Source organism: Prionailurus bengalensis, chromosome X, assembly GCF_016509475.1.
Source record: "Prionailurus bengalensis isolate Pbe53 chromosome X, Fcat_Pben_1.1_paternal_pri, whole genome shotgun sequence".
In the NCBI taxonomy this organism is placed as follows: domain Eukaryota; kingdom Metazoa; phylum Chordata; class Mammalia; order Carnivora; family Felidae; genus Prionailurus; species Prionailurus bengalensis.
The window spans coordinates 7897998-7921543 of NC_057361.1; the positions used below are offsets into that span (position 1 = coordinate 7897998).

At 43.5% G+C, this 23546-nt stretch overlaps 1 protein-coding gene across 1 annotated transcript in view; it reads right to left on the reverse strand.

Moving 5' to 3' along the window:
- The window catches only part of MID1 (midline 1), a 395896-nt gene that overhangs the window by 341326 nt on the left and 31024 nt on the right, over positions 1 to 23546 (reverse strand). The window lies entirely within an intron of this gene.

Sequence of the window (23546 nt, forward strand, 5' to 3'; positions counted from 1 at the left end):
CAAGTCGGCGGCAAGTCTTCCTGTGACTCAGTAGAGACTCGAGACTCTGCAGCGCCCGGCCGGGTGTTGGAGGTGGAGACTGCCTGCTAAAGAAAACCTCTCTTCAGATGAATCATCTGTATTTCATCCACTGGGTGTCCCCTCTTCGCGGAGCATCCGTCTTAGTAAAAACAGCTCGGCGCTGCGTCTTAGGCCTCTGCTCGGGAAAGGGGAGAGGATGTTTACACAGCACCTAAGCCAGCACCGGCACAAACCAACTGCGAAGAGCTTCTGCTGGGGGCGCTCCTGGCGCCGCCTCACTCCGATCCACGTTGGCTCGGATCAACTCTTGAAAGTTGTGAGCTTCTGTTGAGAGCGGTGAAGCGCAAAAGTCGCACTGTCAGGACGGGGGACTAATCTCTGAACAGCATTTTCGGCGGGGCGAAGATGCTCCACACGGTGTTTCTTCTCATCTCCACGGGAGCGCAGAGATCAAGCGATCGCTCTCGAGTCTCATGACCAGCCTGTGGCAGGCCCCCAGTCCCAGATCTTCTAGATTTGAACTTCCAAGAGAATTCCCCAAAATAGAACCAACTTGAAGGGACAGAAGAACATTAAAATGGCAGCTTTCCATGTTCACATCTAATTTTTAATAATCGTACGCCCGGAGAGTTTAAATGCAATATACAAGCGGATTAAAATGCTCTTTCTCTAGTCATAACTTACTGCTAAAACGACTGGCCTTTAAATGACTCCAGAAAGATCATAAAATGAGATAGGAAGTATATTTTTATTGAAGACGAATTCGGGTTATAAAATGTTATGAAGATATAACTGCAAATATTGCACACATTTTTTCTGTTCATGGTACACACGTTTCCACTGCATCAAGTTAGGACTCATCTCGACTCCCCCACAGGAAGGAATATTAGTGTTTTCTACTTATTGGGTTCTCATTAGTCTTCAGTAAAACTCTCTGTTCCATGCCACGTAAATGCCTTACACTACTAGAGTCCATTTATGATCGTGCACCCTTTGTGTTCTCATAATTCCCGCTGAAGCAAGTTCTGTTTATGCAGGAACGTTAGACTTTATTAACATGTTGATGCAAGACAAAGAATGCATTTTTTTTTTTTTTTTCCCAGGGCAGGCTAAACCTTTAAGTGCCTTAATCTGGCCTCCAAATTTGTTCTTACAATTCTAAGCAAACACTCATTTAGGTTTTAAACATAAAATATCTTAGGCTATAATTATTGAATTGGAAGGTCAAAATGAAATTTGGATCTCAAAGTAGCAGATCTCAAAGAAGGAATATAACCCTCTGCTAAATCCATCTTGGACGCCTCAAGAAATGGTTTGGGAAAGGCTGGCTCACTGACACAGCATGAATTCAGCCTAACCATAGAGGCCCCCAAAGAGGGAGTCCTTACGGCGGAATAATTACACCGTGCCCCCAAAATAGCACTTATGGGAAACTAAATAAAATGTAAGACCTACTCGAAGGGGAGAAAATATCATAGTGGTTTAAGGAAAACATCAGGGGATAGATTTTAGAACTTCCCAATGACATACAACTAATGAGTAGTTGAGCGGTAATTCAAATCTCAGTCCGTCAGACTCCAGGACGCTTGCTATTTCTACGGCACCCTGGGTGTACCACGCTAACCCAAGGAGGGGCAGGTGCCTTGGAGTCAGAAGGTGCTTTCATTCTGATTCCATGTCTTGGTTGTGTGACCTTTGGTAAGTTACTTATAATGTTTTGACGTTTCACCTCTCGAGGGAAAATAAAGATGGCCACGCACCTCACAGATTACTGCAAGTACCTACTGGGTTTGTTTTTTTTTTTTTTTTTTCAATCATTCCCAATACATTCATTGATGCTTCACATGGTCCAGGAGTTCTTCTAGGTCCTGGGAATACTGCCACAAGCAAGTTGGGCACGCCTGCACCATCACAGAGCTAACGATCTTCCAGGAAAGGCTGTGTACATCCATGTTATGGAATGTGAAACTCTCACGTTGCCCTGGATTTCTCATAACACAAGAATGTTTAACTGAGTTCCACAACAATATAGAAAGATGAATAGACAAATGTCCAAGCTTAACACTTTCACTGTAGTCAGTGGCCTCTCTAAGGCCAGAGGCCGGCCTTCCCACGATCAGACTTGGTGGGCCTGGGCTGAGCCAAATAAGGTGAATATTGGGGAAAGGTAACATTTGATGTGTCTGTCCTATCATGAAACCTCCTTCGACCAATTGAGGAGGACCGGCACATTCAATTGCACGACATCTTGGAGATGCTCGGGAACCTGGATGCACAAGGAGTTATTCTCGTTAATTCTGTTTGTAAAGAAGTGACGGAAAAGCCTAACACTGCAGCCTGATATCTGTCCGCTAATCTATTTTGAGTTCATTTCCACTCAATAAGCATTTAATTGGTACGTACTATGGAGAAGGGTCTGTGCGGGGTACTAATCGTAAAGGACACACAGAAAAAGAATGGTCCCTAGTTTTAGTGGAGCTTTCTAGAAGAATGTTGTGGTGCTGTATCAGGCAGGATGGGTGAGGTTATGCTCTGTTAACAAGGAACCCCTGGATCTCAGTGGCTTGTAACAACAAAGGTGTTTGTTTCACTCAGGCCAAATGTTTATAGAGATCAACGGGGAAGGTTCTCCATTCACAGCCACTCGGGAGCCCAGGCTGATGAAAGTTCCTTTCAACACAGACTTCCACGGCTGCTGAGGCAGGAAACGGGGACCCGGTGAATCATGCTCTGCCTTTCAAAACTTCACTTCATAAGGGACACTTAACTTCTGCTCACCCTTCATTGGCCACAGCAAGTCCTCTGGCCCCGCTTAACTTCAAAGCAAGAGACAGAACTAGAATACACGACGAATGGACACATGGCAGATACGGCAGACCATGTAGCTGGAGGAAAGCATCAATTAGGCAGGCATCTTCAATACCCCTTGTGGCCTAAAGACTGGCCATTTCAGTTCGGAAGTTACTGACCAGCTCCGGTGTCCGTGAGAGTGCTTGCTGAAAGGTGGACTCCGATTATCGGTGGCTCTGCCTGAACCTTGGGGGAAACAGTGACATTTAAAAAGGATATCCCGAGGCAGGCTCTTCTTAATATTTCTATCAGTTACTTGAGTGATGAAATAAAAGACAAGTTGATTTAATTTGCAGATGGTGCTAAATTGGATAGCTAACACCTCAGGGGATTGTATTATAATTCAAAATGACCTTGAAGAGTAGGGGGGCGGGGAATGACGGTAAAAAAGCAGCTTATGTCCAACAGGGACAAAAGGAGGATTAGAATGAATGGTCCACAAAATACATGCTAGAAAACCTATATTCAGCAAATATAAGCCTGTAAGTTGAATATACACTGGCAGCTTAGCCCTCTTACTTGTAAAGCCCTTGGCATGGGGGCATTAAGTGAGCCTCATCTCAAGAAATAAGAAATCAGAGCAAATTTAGAAGCAAGAGCTGACATTTCCAAAAGACCAAGTACCCTAGCTCAGACAGTCGCATACTTTCTCTGCAAAGGGCCAGATAGTGAATATTTTTGACTTTGCCACGCATAAGTCTCCCTGCTACAACTACTCAACCCCGCTGTCGTGGCTCAAAACAGCCACAGATAATATGTAAGTGAACGGGTATGGCTGGGTACCAATAAAACTTTATTGACGAAACTAGGCAGCCAAGCTTGGGCGCAACTGTGCAGAGCCCTGCTCTCTACATTATAAGAAGTGTCCCAGAATGGCAAGGCACTAAAGTTGACTGCAAACGCCTAGAAGGCAAGAGGAGCTGTATTTTGGCCGTTTTCTATTGTTCAAGTTCCTTTAACAGTACTTTCCACACAGGTGCTAGTGAATAAATTGGTGAAATAGATTAAATGAAATTAGCCAGAAGTGTTACTACACCAGCCACCTTATTAAATACTCAGAAAGAATTAGAATATGCCATTCTTTTTGTGTGCTTGTTTTTTTATTTTATTTTTTAAAATTTACATCCAAGCTAGTTAGCATATGGTGCAACACTGATTTCAGGAGTAGATTCCTTAGTGCCCCTTCCCCATTTAGCCCATCCCCCCTCCCACACCCCCTCCAGCGACCCTCTGTTCTCCATATTTAAGAGTCTTTTCTGTTTTGTCCCCCTCCCTGTTTTTATCTTATTTTTGCTTCCCCTCCCTTATGTTCATCTGTTTTGGATCTGAAAGTCCTCATATGAGTGAAGTCATGATTTTTGTCTTTTTCTGACTAATTTCGCTTAGCATAATACCCTCTAGAGTTCCATTCACGTAGTTGCAAATGGCAAGATTTCATTCTTTTTGATTGCTGAGTAATACTCCACTGTGTGGAGATATCTATATCTATATCTATCACATCTTCTTTATCCATTCATCCAGTGATGGACATAGAATATGTAATTCTTGAGGACGTCATGGGAATAAAATCCAAAATATAATTTACTGTCTTACTTTATCAAGTATTTATCAACTATATTGCCTTTCGGCTACAAAAATATTAATGAGGAAAAAAATGTAAGAAAACCTAGAAGGATTACAACGAGGAAATTAAAGGAAACACAAATTTGCGACAGAATATACGCACACAGCACTTTTAAGTTTTTCCCCCAAGTTCCTCATAGCTAGCTGAAGTCAATGAAGCAAATGTTGTCCTTATTAGACAAAGGTGAGAAGGGAGACAAGGAGAGGTTAAGTCAATTGTCTCATGTCAACAAGCTAGTGGTGATGGAGAAGGAAATAGTACCCAGGTTCCCTGGGTTTACAATTCGAGACCACGATAAACACCATGTGCACAGAGGCTGGGAGAATAGAGCCAATATGAAGTGCAACGGAAACCCTGTGGTGTATCTTTTCGGGCGCGTCGAGGAAAGCCCAGCACTCCAAACACCATCTGTCTTTTCCTCCCCCACGTACACCTGCACCCCATCCCTCTCCAAAGCACGCTGGTTTGCAGCCAGCCCCATAGCCTCCCCCTCCTTTGATAAAGCCCTGAAAGCTAAAGCCTGGCTATGGGTGAGTCTTTGTCTCACTGCCCCTGAATCCTGAAACTGACTGCTCGTTGCCATCGCCTCTGACTCTTCCAGTCCAAGTCAGTGTCGTCTCGGGCCTGGATCGGTTTCTCAGCCTCAGCACGATTGGCCTGGATCATTCTTTGTGATGGGGCGGTCCTATGCTCTGCGGGAGGCACAGCAGCATCTCTGACCTCCTCCCACTAGATGCCAGGAGCACTTTCTCTCCCCTTACCGTCCAGGTCACAGCAACCAAAAGTATCTTCAGGCATTGTTGAATGTTCCTGCAGCTGCGGTGATGGGGGAGGGCATGACATTACCCCTTTTGGAGAACCTCTGAACTCGATGATTGTAATTGCTTCTTTTTTTTTAAATTTTTTTTTCGACGTTTTTTATTTATTTTTGGGACAGAGAGAGAGCATGAATGGGGGAGGGGCAGAGAGAGAGGGAGACACAGAATCGGAAACAGGCTCCAGGCTCCGAGCCATCAGCCCAGAGCCCGACGCGGGGCTCGAACTCACAGACCGCGAGATCGTGACCTGGCTGAAGTCGGACGCTTAACCGACTGCGCCACCCAGGCGCCCCACCTAATTGCTTCTTAATTGTTCTCCCTACCTCTGCTCTTGCCTCTCTGAAGTCTATTCTTCACAGAGCAGCCCAAACCATCTTTTTAAAACATACATCAGATCATGCTACTTCTCTGCTTAAAACCTCTAGCGGTATCTTCGTCTAATTAGAATACAATGTAGTTATCAGACCACGGCTCCCAGAGTTCTCCACAGTCCACACTGGCCTTCTTTCTCCTTCCCCAACATACCCACCTTGCTCAGACCTCGGGACCTTTGTATAGGTTATCCCCACCGCCTGGAACGCTCCTCCTGGTGTGGAAGGCCGCATGGTGGTAGCCTTCCAAAGATGTCCACATCTGAATTTCTGGAACTTTGTGAATAGGCTATGTTAAATGGCAATGGGGAATTAATGTTGCAGATGGAATTAAGGTTGCTAATGGGCTGACTTTAAGATAAGAAGATTATCCTGGATTATCGGGGGGGGGGGCCCATTGTAATCACAGGGGCCATACAGTGGAAGAGGGAGGCAGAAGGATCAGTGTCAGGGCAATGCCAGGTGAAAGACTGGGCTAGCTATTGGTGGCTTTGCGAATGGAGGAAGGAGACCATGATCCAAGGGATGTGGGCAGCCTCTAGAAGCTGGGAACAGATTCCCCCCTAGAGCCTCCAGAAGGAAAGCAACCCAGTGGACACCCTGACTTCAGCCCAGTGAGAACTGCATTGGACTTCTGACCTCCACAACTGTAAGATAATAAATGTGGGCTCTTTTAAGCCACTACGCTGGCGGTAATTTGTTACAACAGCAATAGGAAGCCAACGCACCTGGCATCTTCACCGCTAGCCCCTAAGCCCTCAGAATGTATGCAGACTTCTTCTTGTCCAGGAGGAGGCCACCCATGATAACCAGGACTCACTGTCACACCCGTCTCGCCTCCAGTGTTTCTACATCAACTTCCCCATTTGATTTCCTTCATGGTTCTTGGTCGCCACCTGGCATTACCATAGTTCATTCATCGCAAAGCCAAAAAACAAACAAAACAAAAGGCCCACCTTGACAAAAAGTAGACAACAACGACAAACTTGAAAAAAGAAACCCAGCGGTCATTTCATGTGTCTCAGAACAGGAACGTTGGAGAAAGGGCCAGGTTTGGATTAAGTAGAGAACGTTTACGTTGGATGAAAAGACATTCTGGACGGTAGTTGGAGTAATCGTGCAATGAAACCGGCTGCCAAGAAGGGCCACGGAGGCCTCGATTGCGGCAACACTCACGAAAGAGATTAGATAAGTCAAGTCAGGAGAATAAGCGGAGCCCAGCCTAGAGCATTTACGCGGTGACCTGCGTGTTCCTCCTCCAGCTTGAAAACGTGTGCCGCACAAAGCAACGGGTCACAGCACAACATCTGCATGTAATTGCATTTCTGTTCCAATAATAAATGTTTCAACTGCTATGCTATTTACCAAAGCTGTTATCATAAAGAGCCAAGTGGGGGAAATTTGAAACACAAATGCTTATCTTAAGAAACCTTTCCTTTGCAATTCCCGGTCCGAGTACTGAAACAGCAACTTTGCTGTAGGATATGAATCGTCCTGAGGAGTTAATTTTTGATGTTCTACTTGAGACTGATTTATAGGTGTCTGATTCCCTGTAAAAGCCCCTTCTGTCACTCGTGGTTTTCTTGGCAGTTTTTGAACCCAAAGAGGAGCAGAGGCTAGAAATTGTCCAGGTTTTCCTCACAGACCTATCATCCGATCTGGGGGCCATTGTCAATGAGGGAGAAAAGGTGCCTTTTCTCTTTTAGTCAAGAATGTTTATTCTCAAAACAGAAGACGAGAATTATAGATTTCCCCCACCCATCCTACTCCCATAAACTACCCCCACCCCGGGGATTTTTGGCCTTTAAATTGCTTGCAAAATGCCAGGACATTTAACAATTATTAACAGCTAATGTAGAAAAGACGAGAAAATCAAAGAAACTCTTCTTTCCTCGGGTCAGCCTCGTCCTCCCACCTCCCCACAGCGGGAGATAATTTTTCTGTACGCCTTGGCGCAAGAGAAGCTGACTTCCCTGCAAAACCACCAGTGACACCAGCAAAGGCGAGCAATTATTTTGGCCTTTTAAACTCGACTCTGAGGGGACGCATGTTCCGCAAAATAAAGCAGGTTGAATTCTTAAGCAATTCGCTTAACTTTGCGTCGTTTGATTGCGTCTGTTGGCCACTCAAAACTTCACCGCTTTGAGTCAAGTATGAAGACTCCCATCAAGCTACAGAGAAAATAAAACCACAGCTCTTAAAAGGCTGCCTCTCTCCATTTGGCTAGGCAGGTGTTTCAAGACCATGTCGTTGAGAGTTTCCCTTTTAATGAGATGGCAAATAACCACGCGGGAGGGCCAATCCTCAAAGGGCAATGAAAACAAGCAATTTTACAGCAATCATGCTAACCCACCTCCCCGTTTCCCAAGGTCTGTATTTCTTCACTCCTAGATGCTTACTTCTCACTTCATTAGCACCGTTTAAAACACCACAGTTGAATATCAAAACCAAATGAAAATTTAGAACATTCTTTTAGGAAGATGAAAATACATCACGGTTTTCCAAAGTGATTTTTAACTAACGCTTTAAAACCCAGATCGATGGCAGTGGTTGGACTATCAGATGGCCAGCATCTAGGCTGCCTACAGTTTCTCCTTTTCCCACCCGGGGCCCCTGGCCCATAGTATAGGTGACGATGGAGACAGACGTAGAGGGATTCATTCATTTGCCAAGTAATAGCGGGTAATGTGTCAGCCATGTGTCCAGATATTAGGGTAGATAACAGCAACTTAATTAAAGGTTGGAAGAATGTCAAAAGTTATGTTTTAGTGAAGCATATAAAACACCCCTGTTACGACGTCACGAGAAGGACACTTCACTTCACCTCTGTGCTATTTTTCCCCAAACCCATAGAAGGGGCGTGAAGTCCAATACCAGGAGGCCGGCATGGCTGGGTGAGCGCCCTCTTCTGGGTCACAGATTTCATGCCGTTCCTTCACAAGGTGGTCGGGGCCAGGGAGCTCTCTGCTGGGTCTCTTTCATAAGTGCATTAATCCTCACGACCTAGTCACCTCCCAAAGACCTCACTTCCCAATATCATCACGACGTGGGTTAAGACTTCAACATATGAATTTGGGGGGCACACGAACTTTCAGATCGGAGCAGCTAAATTGAGAGTGACATTCTACAAAATACCTGACCAGCACTCCTCAAAACTGTGAGTCTTGAAAAGGAAAGACGGAGAAACTCATAGCCCAGGGGATCTCAAGGAGACATAATGACTAAATGCACTGAGTCCTGTGGATGGGATCCTAGAACAGAAAGAAGACATTTGTGAAAAAAAACTAGAGAAATCCAAATGAAGTCTGGACTTCAGTTAAGAGTAAGGTACGATGTTGGTTTCTCAGTTTTGACAGGATTACCATGGTCATGGAAGACATTAACGTTAGGGAAAACCAGGCCAAGTGTATACAGCATGTCTCTGTACTTTCTTGGAAACTTTTTTGTTGATCCCAAATTATGTAAAAATAAACGAGTAAAAAAGTTAAAACAATTTTAAATATTTAAACATGTTTTTAAACGCCTCCCCCCCCCCAAACAAGAATAACACATTAGTCTTATACTGTAGCCAGAGAAGGAAAGACAAGAGGAAGAAAAGAGCCATCCAAGAAGGACAGGGACGGAGGCAGGAACATGCAAAGGAAACAGACAGATATGGAAATAGACTCCGTATCCCTCTGGTGGACTCCAGCAGTTCGAGCTCCCCGGCCTGGCTAGGTGGCCCCCTGCTATTATTCTCTTAAGCTACAGGGATCAGAAGAAAGGATTAGTCTTTAAAAGAACTGAGAGATTTGACATAGATTGGAAACATATTGGAGTACTGAGAAACTTCTCTGCCTTTTTCTATTTTCAAATGTTAGGTTTTTTTTTTCTATGTGATTTTGAAGGCAGATGTGTCAATGAATAGCTCTGGTTTAGCAAGTTTTTCAGGAACCTTGGAGAGAGAGACTGATCAGCAAGCTTTTGACACTGAAAGCTGTCATGTCTTAGAGGGCTGTTCTTTGAGAATCCCATACTGTCTAGTGTCCCAATGCTGAAAGGATACATTTAGGATTGACCTTGGCTTCATCCTAATGGGTACTTCTATTTAGAAATCAATCTAGTTTTTGGTCTACCTGGGAATAGATATAATGGGAAGCCAAAAAAAAAAAAAAGTCAAAATCCCTAAGGTTAGGTTAAGTTTTCACAATTGCACATATGAAGTCTTTGGGGTTCTCTTCTTCAAAGGAGTCCCAGCATTTCACAGACGTTTCCCTGATCATTTAACCTCACAGTTAATCTGCAATTAATGCGTGCTTCGAATTTCTGTAGACCAGTGTGCATTCACTTACACGTTCCATGGTGTTTTTCTAAAAAGGACTTGAAACAGTAGTAACTATAAGTCAGGATAGTCTTGACAAGGTTAAGTGTGAGATATTAACAGCCAATCAAAAGTATTTGATTAGTGAGGCACCTGGATGGCTCAGTCGGTTAAGCGATCAACTCTTGATTTCTGCTCAGGTCATGATCTCAGGGTTCGAGAGTGTGGTGGGAGGCGGGAGAGGGGCGCCTCAGGCTCTGTGCTCATAGCAGGGAGCCTGCTTGGGATCCTCTCTCTCCCTCTCTGCCCCTCCCCCATCTGCACTCACTCTCTGTGTCCCTCTCAAAATAAAAAAATAAACTTAAAAAAAGTGTTTGATTAGCGTGTGCCCTAAATCAGTCCAAACATGTATTTCCTGGATGGGCTACTCGCACCCAGGGCTCCAAATCTTTTATTGATGTTTCTGATGTCCCAGAATCCACAAGTCATATTAGATGCAAGAAATCTCTGTCTAGAAACTGATTGAGATTTTGGTAATGGTTGGCATATTCGAAGTGGGAGAACAGGGACAGAGATCTGCAAAGACATCTCAGGGGACTGCATAGTTCATCTTGAATTAGTTTTATATCATAAATGTGAAGTTATTGTGAGCTTGGATTTAAACTTTAATGCAGCAAATTACATAAAATCCTTAACAAGAGCCAAAGTTCCAAAGTGCCCTCTTACATTTGTTTTCCTTTTCCACTGAAACAGCATACCAAATCTGAATCTGATTAAGCCGGCTGAATTTGTTATCAGCGCTAGGAACTATGTATGCTATACAAAAAATTACCTTCACCTAGAAACGCATGTTTAGGTGGTTTGACTCCTAAAAGGATGCTGATTAGAAAGATGTCAAATCCTGGGAGAGGAGACACTTTCTTTTTCCCCAAAAAGAACCGGGTTCGTACTTAGGCTGGAAACAAGGCTGGGATGTTGAGGTGTGAAAACGCACAATGACTGTACAATAAGTTATGTTGTCAGTGAGGGATGCCCTGATCATTGTCTGCCAAGCACAATGTCTGGCACTTAGCATACAACTAGCTTTATTCCTGTGTATCTGTGTATCTACCTATGTATCTAGCTATCTTTGTATCTATCTCAAAGTGTCTCAGCCTCAGCACAATTGACATTTTGGATCAGAAAGTTCTTTGGTGTGTGTGTGTGTGTGTGTGTGTGTGTGTGTGTGTGTGTGTATGGGGGAGAGGGGCTCTCCTGTGCACTGTAGGGTGTTGAGCAGCATCCCTGGCCTCCACCCACTGGATACCAGTATATTCTCTTTCCCAGCTGTGACAACCAAATACATGTCTGGATATTGCCAAATGTTCCCTGGCATGTGTGTGTGTGTGTGTGTGTGTGTGTGTGTGTGTCCCTCAGAAATTTCCCCCAGGGAAGAACCACTGATGACCTCCACCTCTACCTCTACCTCTAATGTCCAATTTCTAATCTCTAATGTCTAAACACCTACATACCTACAGAAGACATACATAAATGAACAGATTTTATGGTAACACCTCCAGGCTTCAACCTGGCATGATCAACTGAGAAAGTGTGCAAGATTAATGGGATTTACTGCATATGATAATTTGTATCTATGATAATAATGAACTATCATACTATGGTAATAAATGCAAGGGAATTTGGGGGGAATCCCCTGTGCTTGTCTCCCCTAAGCCTTCTTATTTGTTACTTTTCTTTTACATACCAGGTAGAGACAAACTTCTTGAGTGCACACTGCTTTCAGATACTGCATAGAACACATAATTCGACTGTTTTTGCCGCATCAGGTTAGTAAACTCATAGCAAATCATAACGATCCCAAAACAAAGCTCATTTGATACATAAAAAGTAGGCTTCTTGAGGGGGAAAATGGGATTTTTTAATTTAAAAGGTTTTTCTTTAAATATCAAGAGCCAGAGCCCCAGCTAATTCTGACCATAGGAATTTTTAAAAAGGACCAGAGAGATTTGATTTTTGAAAGCAAAGAGAGTTGGGTCCTACTTCCCATCTGGAATATGAGGAAAAGGCAGCTTTGTGGGGTGCACTGCCCCATGAACCCAGGGGCTTATATAGAGTTGATACTCAATTATTACCATCTACGATAAATCAGGGTACATATTTAAGAATACTTAACTGGTGTCACTTCATATTAAACTTTAGTCACAAACAAGATCATAATTCGCACAACTTTGGTCACTTTCTTTGAATCGAAATCCCCACGTCTGCTTTCTCATTATGTATCAGACTCCCATGCACCACAACGGAGTAGAACACAGCCAATTCAACTAGGAAGTAGACAGATGGCCTTTGGTAGGCCATTAAAACTCTTTGAAGCTCTTTGGTTCCGTCATCTGTAAAAAGGGAGGGATACTAATTTCTATCTCTTAGGTTTTCTCTAAGGATGAAATCATGCTCGGAGGACCCACAGGTTTGTCTCTTCCAGATCACAGCTGAGGAACAAAAACCCTGTCCTGGGAAAGTTGGGGAAGCCGGTGAGTCTTACCAATCTCTCTCTACTTGCTTCAGCTAAGTGGCGCGTGTTTGATGCCCCTGGAGACTCTCTTCCATGGTCAACAGATATGAATACAGTAGCAAAATTAATTTTCCCCCGAGCTTGAATCAAGAATGTATATGTGAAAACCTGCTGAAAAGTGTAAAACACGATAAAAATGTAGGTAAAGCAGCGGGACAGTATGCCCTACTCTCCTTAAACTCATCCTATCTCTCTTTAAACAGGAGCAGGATGCACTTAAAAATATCGGATTCCCTTTTAACCTTGATCACTGTTTAAGGGCATCCAGGCCACCTGATCCCAGGAGGCAGACAGAGTGAAGACCAGCTTCAGCCTGAAGTCAGGGCCGAAGTGTTTGTCCAGAGCTGCCATGGCTCACCTGGCTTACTGACCCTTGTCTAACTCCCAAACATGGTGGACTTGACTGTTCCATCCCGGGCTGGGTGACCTCCATTAACTTGACCCCTCATTTACTCCCTCCTCATTCATTCACTCATTCTTCTCTGATGAACCATATTCAAATTATAGTAAAACAGTGAGAGCGAATGAATGTGAACACACACACACACACACACACACACACACACACACACACGCACACACACATTAAATACAGACGTTATGGGATATTAGAAGAATCCAGCTAAAATGGTCCTAGAATTTAATGAAAAAAAAAGATTACAAGGATGAAGCTTATGCAAGTCTTTGTGGAAGAGCATCTAATCTGGTCTTTGAGGTATGGACAGAATTTGGGCATAAGGAGAGAGTGGCTATGTAGGTGTTCATTTTATAAAAATTTATTAAGCTGAACATATATGCTTAACTTCAAAACATTTTGGCAGACACTTTAATAATCATGTTTCTAAAGTTTGCACTCCATTTTCTGCTCCTCTGACCATTCCAAAATATGGAATCTGAAATCTATATTTTAATTAGGCTAACAAAATTATTTTGTCAAACCACTGCTAACAATAATTGGGGTGTACTGATGAAATGGAAAACTAGGATTGGGATTCATCCATCTAAGTCATCTAAAACCCTGAAACTGAGATAATTTTCCCAAAGAAATAGAATCTATAGCTCTCTTTGCCTTCTTTGACTCAATATTTCCTCTTGTAACATATGGATAATATTATTTGTCTCCCTGAGGTGTGTGGCTATTATGGGAGTTACTAGGGCAATTTGTTCAAGTACTTTAATGAGCCCAGTGTATTTGAGATCAGTTCAGAAGATCTTTCTTCCATGGGCAGGCTGACCAAGGGTTCAGAGACTAGTTCATCCATCACAAAATAAAGGGCCTTCGCAGAATCTACCCAATGGGTGGAGACTGAACTACTCACTCACAGTCCCTTGGGGAAAATTGACAACTAGATTGGTGAGTGGCTTGGAGGTCCAGAGATGTCTGTGGGAAGGACAAAGAAGGAGTATTAGAGTGAGATATAGAAGGGAGAAAGTCCAGGTATCAAGTGAGAAAATGTTTCACTCGGTGCTGACCTTGGAGGGCAAGAGATTGGGAATCAGAGGATCTAAGGGTTAAGCTTAAATATGGGGATTTGTATATTCTAGTTATGTTTCAAAATCAACTTATAATAGGTGACACAGACAAAACAGAGCTGCTAAAATAAGAATAAAAGAGTAAGAACAAAATAATGAACCAAGGGCAGCAGTTGGATAAGAAAGCGAGTCAGCAGACTTATTACAATTGGACACAACTATTAGCTCCAAGAGCACCGGTAGCCAGGGAAGAAATGGAAACCAGGCAAATTACAAAGTTTGTGTGCTATAAAGAAAGAGACAAACACTTTACCAGCATCAAGACATAGATATTTTATTCAATGGATCTTGTGGTAAGCAAAATAATGGTCCCCCAAAGATGTTCATGTCCTAAACCCCAGGCCTGTGAATGTCACCTTACATAGCAAAAGGGACCTTGCAGACATTATCAAGTTAAGCAGCTTGACATAGAGAGATTCTCCTTAATTATCCTGGTGGGCCCAACAGAATCACAAAGGGCCTTAGATGAAAAACCATAGGTGGCAGGGGCATAGTCAGAGGGAGATGTGATGACAGAAGCAGAGGTCTCAGTGATACCATTGCTAGAAGGGAGCCATGAATCAAAGGCAAGGAAACCAATTCTCCCCTAGAACCTCCATAAAGCATCACCACAGCGGAAACCTTGATTTTAGCCTAGTGAGATCTAATTTTGGACTTCTGACCTCCAAAACTGTAAGATTATAAATGTATAGTTTTTCAAGCCACGAAACTTATGGTAATTTGTTACAGCCGCAATAGAAAATAAGTGTGTATGTTTCAATAATGGACCGAGAGAAAAATCACTGAAATGTAACTTCTACGTCACTTCTGTTGGGAGTAAAAATAATACTGCTGAGTTATAGAACTTTCTGCTGAGGATGACTAGATATAAGAATAAAGAGGAGAGAATTTGGAGTGATTTCTAAACCAAGTACTTCAGAATCCATCTGAGGTGATGGCGAACACCTTGGGATTCCTAAGTCCGTCTCCAGTCCTGCTAAACAGATTCTGTGGCCAGGGCCTGGGAATCTGTATTTTCAACAAACAACTATATTCGTTATCATTGCTGCAGACAAATGATCACACACTGAGCAGCTCAAAGCAATACCCATTTATTACTCCACAGCCTTAGATGGTACCTCTGCTGTAGGGTCTTACAAGGCTGTAGTCAATCCGCCAGTTGGAGATGGGATCGCATCTGAAGGTCCGACGGAGGAAGGATTCACTTCTAAGCTCATGCAGGTTGTTAACAAAATTCAGTTATTTAAGGGCCGTTTGACTAAAGTCCTAGGTTCCTTGCTGGCTATTGGTTGGAGGATGCCCTCAGTACCTTTTCAGATGGGCCTCTCCAACATGGCAGCTTGCCTTATCAAGGCCAGCAAGAGAGAGAGCCCACTAGTGAGATATGGGTTACAATCTTGGTAATGTGATCATGGAAGTGACATCCCATTACCTTTGCCATATTGTTTGGGCTAAAAGCAAGTCCCAGGTCCCACCCACATTAAAGGGAGAGGATTACACAACGGGAGGAGGGGGAGTACCAGAAAAAGAAATTCATTGGGGGAGGGTGGTCTTAGAATCTGTCCACCATGGCATCCCAGATGATTCTTGCATACAACCAACTGGCGCAGCACTAACTTAGGAGAGCAAATTCGATTAGAACGAGTCGAGCATTTCACAGCTGGGCTTTTGACAGGAAGTGGATGTGAGAATTTCAAGGCTGGTGATGTCTGAGCTGTGTCTTTTCTGTAACAAATGCTATGGGTTAGCATAGTGTCCGGACCTTAAAAACAGCCCGGATCATTACTTCCAGGCCCCTCTGTGCTGCCAGCTCAGTTGCTCACTGTCTCTGAGCCGACCTCAACATCTCCGGGTAACAGCCCAAGCTGCAGGAAGAGTGGGGAAGGAACAAAGGGGGATAAACTGACAGGGTAAGAGCGGGTTTCTGAAATTCATGAGTTTTGATTATTTTTACTTTCTCGTCAAAGAAATGTAAATTTTGCCCTGCCAGACTATAAAGAGAATCCATTTCACAATTTATGCAGCTGATTTCAAATACTATCCTATTTCAAGCTCCATCACATTTCCCTCAGATACTGAAATGATATCCTGGCAGAAACACTGGCATGTGCTTGCCAATCCCTCCTGGGCACAAAACTAAACACTTCCCAGCCCCTTACAGTTAAGTGAGGCCAGGGAATAGAGCTGGCCTGGGGCAAGTCGCCTGCCTCCTAAAACCTTCTGCGTAGTCTTTGAAATTCTCTCTTCAGTCACCTCTTGGCCAGATGTTGAGAACATCGCGAAGGTCCCTAAGGCTCTGGTGGTGACAGAGCCGCTCGACTGAAAGAACCTGGGTCCCTGGACACCTTTTCCACTGTCACCGGTCAACCACACTGGAGTGAAATGTGTGTGAGAAACACACGGTTGTGGACAGTCACTGTTCATTACAACAGCTGACATTAGTTATCCTGACTGGAACAGCTGTCTTATTTTCTTTGTGGGACAGATGTCACCTGCTGGTGCTAGACACCAGTTCTCTCTCTGTGGAGACTGAGGTCTTTTCTTAGTGTGTCTGTATGACAGAGTGGAACTTCCCATTCTACCTCAAACGCTGATTCCAAAGGGGTCGATTGCCTGGAGTCGCCATACTCTCACCCACGTGACTTGACATCGTAACACCGCCAACCTGCGCCCCCAGTCTCAGCTGCAGGGGGCCTCGTAGGACATTTGACAGCATCCCTGGTCTCTGCTCACTAGATTCCAGTAGACTTTCCTCCAGCTGTGACAACCAAAAATGTCTCCATTCATGGCCAGATGCCGGGGGTGGGGTGGGGGGCGGGTAGGATCAGGACATTGATCTTGCTTTCTATCTTAGTTGGCTCCAGGCCTCTTGTTTACCAGGTATTCTGAAACTGACCAATGACCTAGCCCAACGTATGCGCCCAATTTTTTTTTTAATTTTTAATTGTTCAAATTGTGAAACAATTGACCGTTTAAGGTATACGATGTATTGATCTGATACATTTATATATTACGATATGATTCCCACTGTAGCCTTAGCTAACACCTCTCTCAAGTCACATAATTACCACTTCTTTTTTGTGATGAGAACTAAGGTCTAGCCTCTCGGGCAGCTTTGAAGTTTATAATATTGCCACTACGCAGTGCATTTGATTCCCAGGACTTCTTTATGTACTAGTGGGAGGTCTGTACCCTTCAACAACCTCTCCCCATTCCCTCACCCCAGGCCCTGGTAACCACCATTCTATTTTCTGTTTTTATGAGTTCAGCTGTTTTAGATTCCACATATAAGTGAGATCGTACGGTATTTGTTTTTCTCTATCTGGCTTCTCTCACTTAGCAGAATGCCTTCGATGTCCACCCATGTGGTTGAAAAAGGCAAGATTTTCTTCTTTCGAGGCTGAATAATATTCCGTTGTGTATATACACCACATTCATCTGCTGATAGACACTTAGGTTATTTCTGTACCTTGGCTATTGTGAATAATGTTGCAGTAAACGGGTGCAGATATTTCTTCAATATCCTGTTTTCATTTCTTTTGGATATGTACCCAGAAATGGAGTTGCTGGATTTTAAGGTAGATCTATTCTTAATTTTTTGAGGAATCTACGTACTGTTTCCCATAGTGGCCAAAGCAATTTATATTCCTACCCACCCAGTTTGAACTCTGGCCATATGGAGAGGACTTTTTTTTTCCTCATCAGAACAACTAAAGTTTAAAGTTTAATCCTCACCTAACTGTCTTGGGATCTGGAAGAGGTACTTCAAAAAGAATGTGCTGTTATATGGGCTACGTGTTAACAATATAGGCTATTTTCAAATCCCTTAGACTGGAACAGATATTAAACATGATGCATTTCACTGACTTGACAGTGACAGCTATATAGATAAAACAAAACAAAACAAAACAAAACAAAACCCAATGAGGGGCACCTGGGTGGCTCAGTCGGTTGAGCGACCGACTTCGGCTCAGGTCATGATCTCGCAGTTTGTGAGTCTGAGCCCCGCGTCGGGCTCTGTGCTGACGGCTCAGAGTCTGGAGCCTGCTTCGGATTCTGTGTCTCCCTCTCTCTCTGCCCCTTCCCCACTCATGCTCTGTCTCTCTTTGTCTCTCAAAAATGAATAAACGTTTAAAAAAAATTTAAAAAAACCCAATGAGCGTACGTGATTACACACATCTTCTTTCTCAACAGAATCTCCCAAGTAAAAACAATCTCTTTTGTCTACATTTAAATGAGCTTTTAATAATGTTTCATTAAGATCCCCATATGATTTGTATCAATATTTACATTTTGTTTTCAGTGCTGTAGAAATCAACTGTTTTTTTTCTCGGGGAAACCAAAGCTTCCCCAAACACCTTACTGCTTAAGGGAAACAGCCACAAATGTTAAAGGTTAACATTTTGGCCCAAAGGTAAACTGAACAACCTCTCTTATCCTCAGAAACAAATGGAGCTAATTTCTGAATTTGCTACCAAAAACATGGTTTCGCTGATGCTCCCCGTGAGTTAAAACAAGCCCACAAAGTAAAAGCATTATGCGGGCAAGTGAGCAGGTTCAAAGCTTTAAACGAAGAAACACAAACAATTATGCCTCTTCACAAAAAGGAAAGTTCTCCAAGTCACTCTCCAGTGTCGCCTCACCGTGACTCAAGTTTCTTTATGTTTCTGTATCCAGATTTGCAAATGCTATTGTCAACAAAGTCCTCACAAAACCAGAACATAACGTTCTAGGCTCCTTCTCTCTTGGTAATTGTCCAGTAAAGTGTATTTGGAACCAAGGTATGTTATTTCAAGGTCTTCAACACAGCATGAGAAATCTGGGTTGTCTTTCATCCACTTCTTAAATCTTTTCTCTTAATAATGATACAGTAATCCATTTTTATTTTTATTTATTTAAATGTTTTATTTGTTTTCGAGACAGAGACAGAGCATGAGTGGGGATGGGGCAGAGAGAGAGGGAGACACAGAATCTGAAGCAGGCTCCAGGCTCTGGGCCGTCAGCACAGAGCCCGACGCGGGGCTCGAACCCACGAACTGTGAGATCATGACCTGAGCCCAAGTCGGACGCTCAACCAACTGAGCCGCCCGGGCGCCCCTACGGCAATCCAATTTGAGCTTGCATTTTACTCAGTGCTCTTTCAGGCAGTACAGAATTCGGTTTGCTCACTTGCTTCCCAAGCACTCGGGCTGAAAAAGTGTTATTGTCACAGCGAATGATGTGATTTGAAGACTTAAAAGGAATTACAAGGATAAAAAAGAAAACGAGGCCCTACCCTGTCAATAAGTCATCTCTCCGATTTTATGACTAAAAGGGCAGCGGAACATGACTTTGTTTTCAATACAAAGTAGAACTCAGGAAAACCTTCTGCAAATAAGGAACTTTCTCAGGTGCTCCGAGGGTGGCTTTGAAGCCTACAGGAATAGAATGGGATGTGGCCCACAGGATGTACTGATCAATAGTTAAGGCGCAAACTTCTTCTTGTCACACCCACTTGCCCATGTTAAGCCTCACAGCTCAGACCACATAGGAAGCCAGCATATATTCGGCCCTCTATGCACAAAATTCTTAGCTTATATCGCCGGCCCAGATCACCTCCCCCAAGGTATTTTAACCAGAAGAACTATTTTGCTTTAAATCAAGTGGCCCAGATCTCAGCTTAAAATCAGAGAGGCAAGTAACTTCCATCTCTTAGAAGAGAAAAGGCAACCCGGAGAAAAGCTGAAACCAGAGCAGGGAACTTCCCCTTCTCACCGTGTCCTAGACATCTTCACCCCCCATCCCAGGTTTTCAAAAGTCACCCTACAATTCAGAACTCCAAGCTTAGGCTTCTCATGTTCTTGTCATGGCTTCTGACCTTTCAGCTGACCCCCTGATAACCCAGCAGAAGAGAGATTAACTTACCATACGCTGAAAGGTTCGACCATCCCTTAGGGGATATTGAACTACATGGAGAACTCGGCGTCCTGGCAGGGGAAACACAGTCTAACCCAATTTTCTTACCACTGCATGCATTTCACGGGCCTGGGAAAAATGGATCTTCTTACTTGTTTTACCAAACTCCATCAAAACATGACTAGGTGTCGCCCAAACAACTAATCAGACCCTGGATTTTATTGTGGCTCGAGGGGAAAGCAGAAGGATCATTGACATTTTCTTGGCTCTAAAGCTACATTAGGGGACCTCACAACCCAAGCATTCCTCAAGGGATACCAAATGTCACATGATGTGGAAAGAGGTATTAACTCAAGAACCCAGATATCCTCATTCTTGTTTTGGAAACCTGACTGACACATATGAGGGCAGTCATCCACAAAGACATGGTGCTATGCTTGTTCTCAGTACCTTCTTAGAGTTTAGTCCAAAATATTTGGCTAATTCTTAAAGTCTCCCTTCTCATGCCAGAAAATGTGTATTCAAGAGTTCTATGCATTATCATCAGCAGAGAGCTACTGCTCAATCCAAAGGTATTGCCTGCTGGGTAATCTCCCTTCCATAGCCGCAGATCTCTGTCTTCGCTCACAGACATCCATCACCAGGATGGCAAAGATCCATAGTCTCTTTCTCAAAGCATCTGGGTCAAGGTACATAAAATTTTCAGTCATCTCTCCTGACCATAGGTGGCATTATCAGTTTCAATGACTTCTCTACTTTTCATCTCCACTGCCCCTACTTTGGTTCAGGCCACCATCTTGTCTTCCTTGTGTTATCAAAACAACCTGTCTTGTTTTGTTGTTTTGTAAAAGTTATTGAGATATAGTTTACATATCATAAAATTTATCCCTTATGTGTGCATCTCAATGATTTTTAGTAAGTTCATGGGGTTGTACAACCATTACTAGAATCTGGTTTTAGTACATTTCCATCACCCCAAAGAGATCCCTCTCCACTGTTTTCAATTAATCCTTGCTCACACCTCTAGTCCTTGACAACCTCTAATCTTTGTCTTTTTGACAGATCTACCTTTTCTGGACATTTCACATAAAGGAACCATATAATATGTGACCCTTTGTGATCGGCTCCTTTCACTTAGCGCAACGTGTTCGAGGCTTAGCCACGCAGTAGCATGAATCAACACTTAATTCCTTTTTTATGGCTGAATAATAGTCCATTGTATGGATAGATCATATATGGTTTATCAATTTACCCGCTAATGGACATTAGAGCTTTTTTTCATTTTTGAGTTATTATGAATGATGTTGCTATGAACATTCATATACAAATCTCCCAAGTGGAGATAAATTTCATTTCTAGGATTGGAATTACTGAGCTGCAGAGTAAATTTTGCACGGTGCACTCATAGTGGTTCTACTTATCTCACATCTTGACCCACTTTAATACCTTCTCCCTACTACAGGTAGAATGTTATGAAAGTGCAAATCTAGAAATTGTTTTTCCCAGTTAAAACACTCTACAGAAGCTTCGCATTGTTTTTAGGTTAAAACCAAAACTTTGCGAGGTGCCTGGGTGGCTCGATTGGCTAAGCATCTGACTTCGGCTCAGGTCACGATCTCACGGTTCGTGAGTTCGAGCCCTGCATCGGGCTCTCTGCTATCAGCACAGAGCCCGTTTCAGATCCTCTGTCCCCCCCACCTCTCTCTTCCCCTCCCCTGCTCACGCTTTCTCTCACAAAAATAAGTAAACAGTAAGAACAAAACAATACTTTGCTACATTGTTTACGGAGCCCTGCATGATGTGTTTTCACTTCCGCAGCCTCTAATCCTATTGATCTCTCAAGCCCTTAGCTTGGGATTTTCCCTCTACTTTGAACTCTCCTTACTTGTAGGGTAATGGTTTAAGAGGCAGCTCTGGAGCTAGATACCTGAATTCACCAATTAAAGCTGTGTGACGTTGGCCAAGTCATGTCCCTATGCATCAAATTCTCCATCTTTAAGCTAGGTAATAATAGGGACGCCTGCGTGGTTCAGTCGGTTGGGCACCTGACTTTGGCTCATGTCACGATCTCACGGTTCGTGAATTCGAGCCCCGTGTCGGGCTCTGTGCTGACAACTTGGAGCCTGAAGCCTGCTTTGAGTTCTGTGTCTCCTTCTCTCTGCCCCTCCCGACTGCTTGCACTCTGTCTCTGTCTCTCAAAAATAAATAAACATTAAAAAATGAAAAACAAATTTTTTAAATAAAAAAGAATTGGGTAGTGATGTATCCTGAGTCATAGGTTCCTTGGAAGGATTGAATGCGTTACGTGTAAAGCCCTTAGAACAGTCCTTGCTGAAAGCCAGTGATGGCCAATGAATTCATATTTTGGCTTCGATTTGACTCCCTTTTAGAAACCTTCACTGACCTCGTATGTATAGGCTTGTTCCTTTAAGTGTTTCCATAATACTCTGTTCTTTTTGTGTCATAGTATCATCGCCATCATCTCATCATTTATTTTTGTGTCTTCCCCTGGCAGTCTGTGAGTTTTGTAAGGCAAACTAAACCACTTCTCTCACCTCTACCATGTGCATCTCACAGAGCATGGCTCACAGTAGGTACTCGTTATAGTATCTGCTGAATTGAAAAACTGCTACATATTCTTGTGTTCCATTCATTCTTATCTTGCTTTGTCCAGTTGTCTCTCCCAAAGAGACACCCACGGACTGTATCACCCAGACGACTGACCAGCTGCAATTTGGGTGGCATTGGCCAAGGGGAGGCTCTTGCAAGAGACAGATGGGTGGGTAGAAGGTGACTTCATGGTAATTGCCCTTCCCACTTCCTCCCTGCTGTGGTTCTGCCAGTGGTTGCCTTCTGCTGTGGGAACGGCTCCTGTCAGGACATCCTACTTAGACAGCTCTAGTCTCTGGTACCAGAAAGAACATTCCTTTCCTTTGCCCCTCCAGATATAGGAGTGGTACCAGCAGCTTCCCCCTATTGCTGATCCTTTGGTGCCTATGATCACTCCATCAGTCTTTCAATCCTGTCCAATCCTCTGTAAAAAGTTCGTCAATGACTGTCTATGTAAACTCACTTGGACGTGTCATCTGCTTCCTATAGGGACCCTAACTGGTACAATGACAGCCATTACTGCACGATTCACATTCTTTCTGGGTGGCTCAGGTGGCAGAGGCGGGCCGGGGTACTCTTTGCTGTGTTTTGTTGGAGAGGTGGTGGTGGGGAAGGATATGATTTCACTATTGAAATAGCTTGCGATGTTTACAGTTCTTATTTTTATATGTATACATGTCACTTGCCATATGCTAGGCTATGCTATTGCCAATGGTTTCCATATGGATTGTTCTTAAAGCAATTTACTGGTGGATCTCGCTCTCCAGGGCACTGTGTAGGGAAGACTGGGTAGCAGCACTTAATCTGACTACTGGAAAATCATAGTCCACCCAGGGTGCTAAGACTCATCAAGTATCACGATTGTTTCCAGTTCCGGCTAATGGTACATTTCCCAGGCCATTATTTCTAGTTCTATTTGAGAAACAATACTGGATATGTGATCCCATCGGTT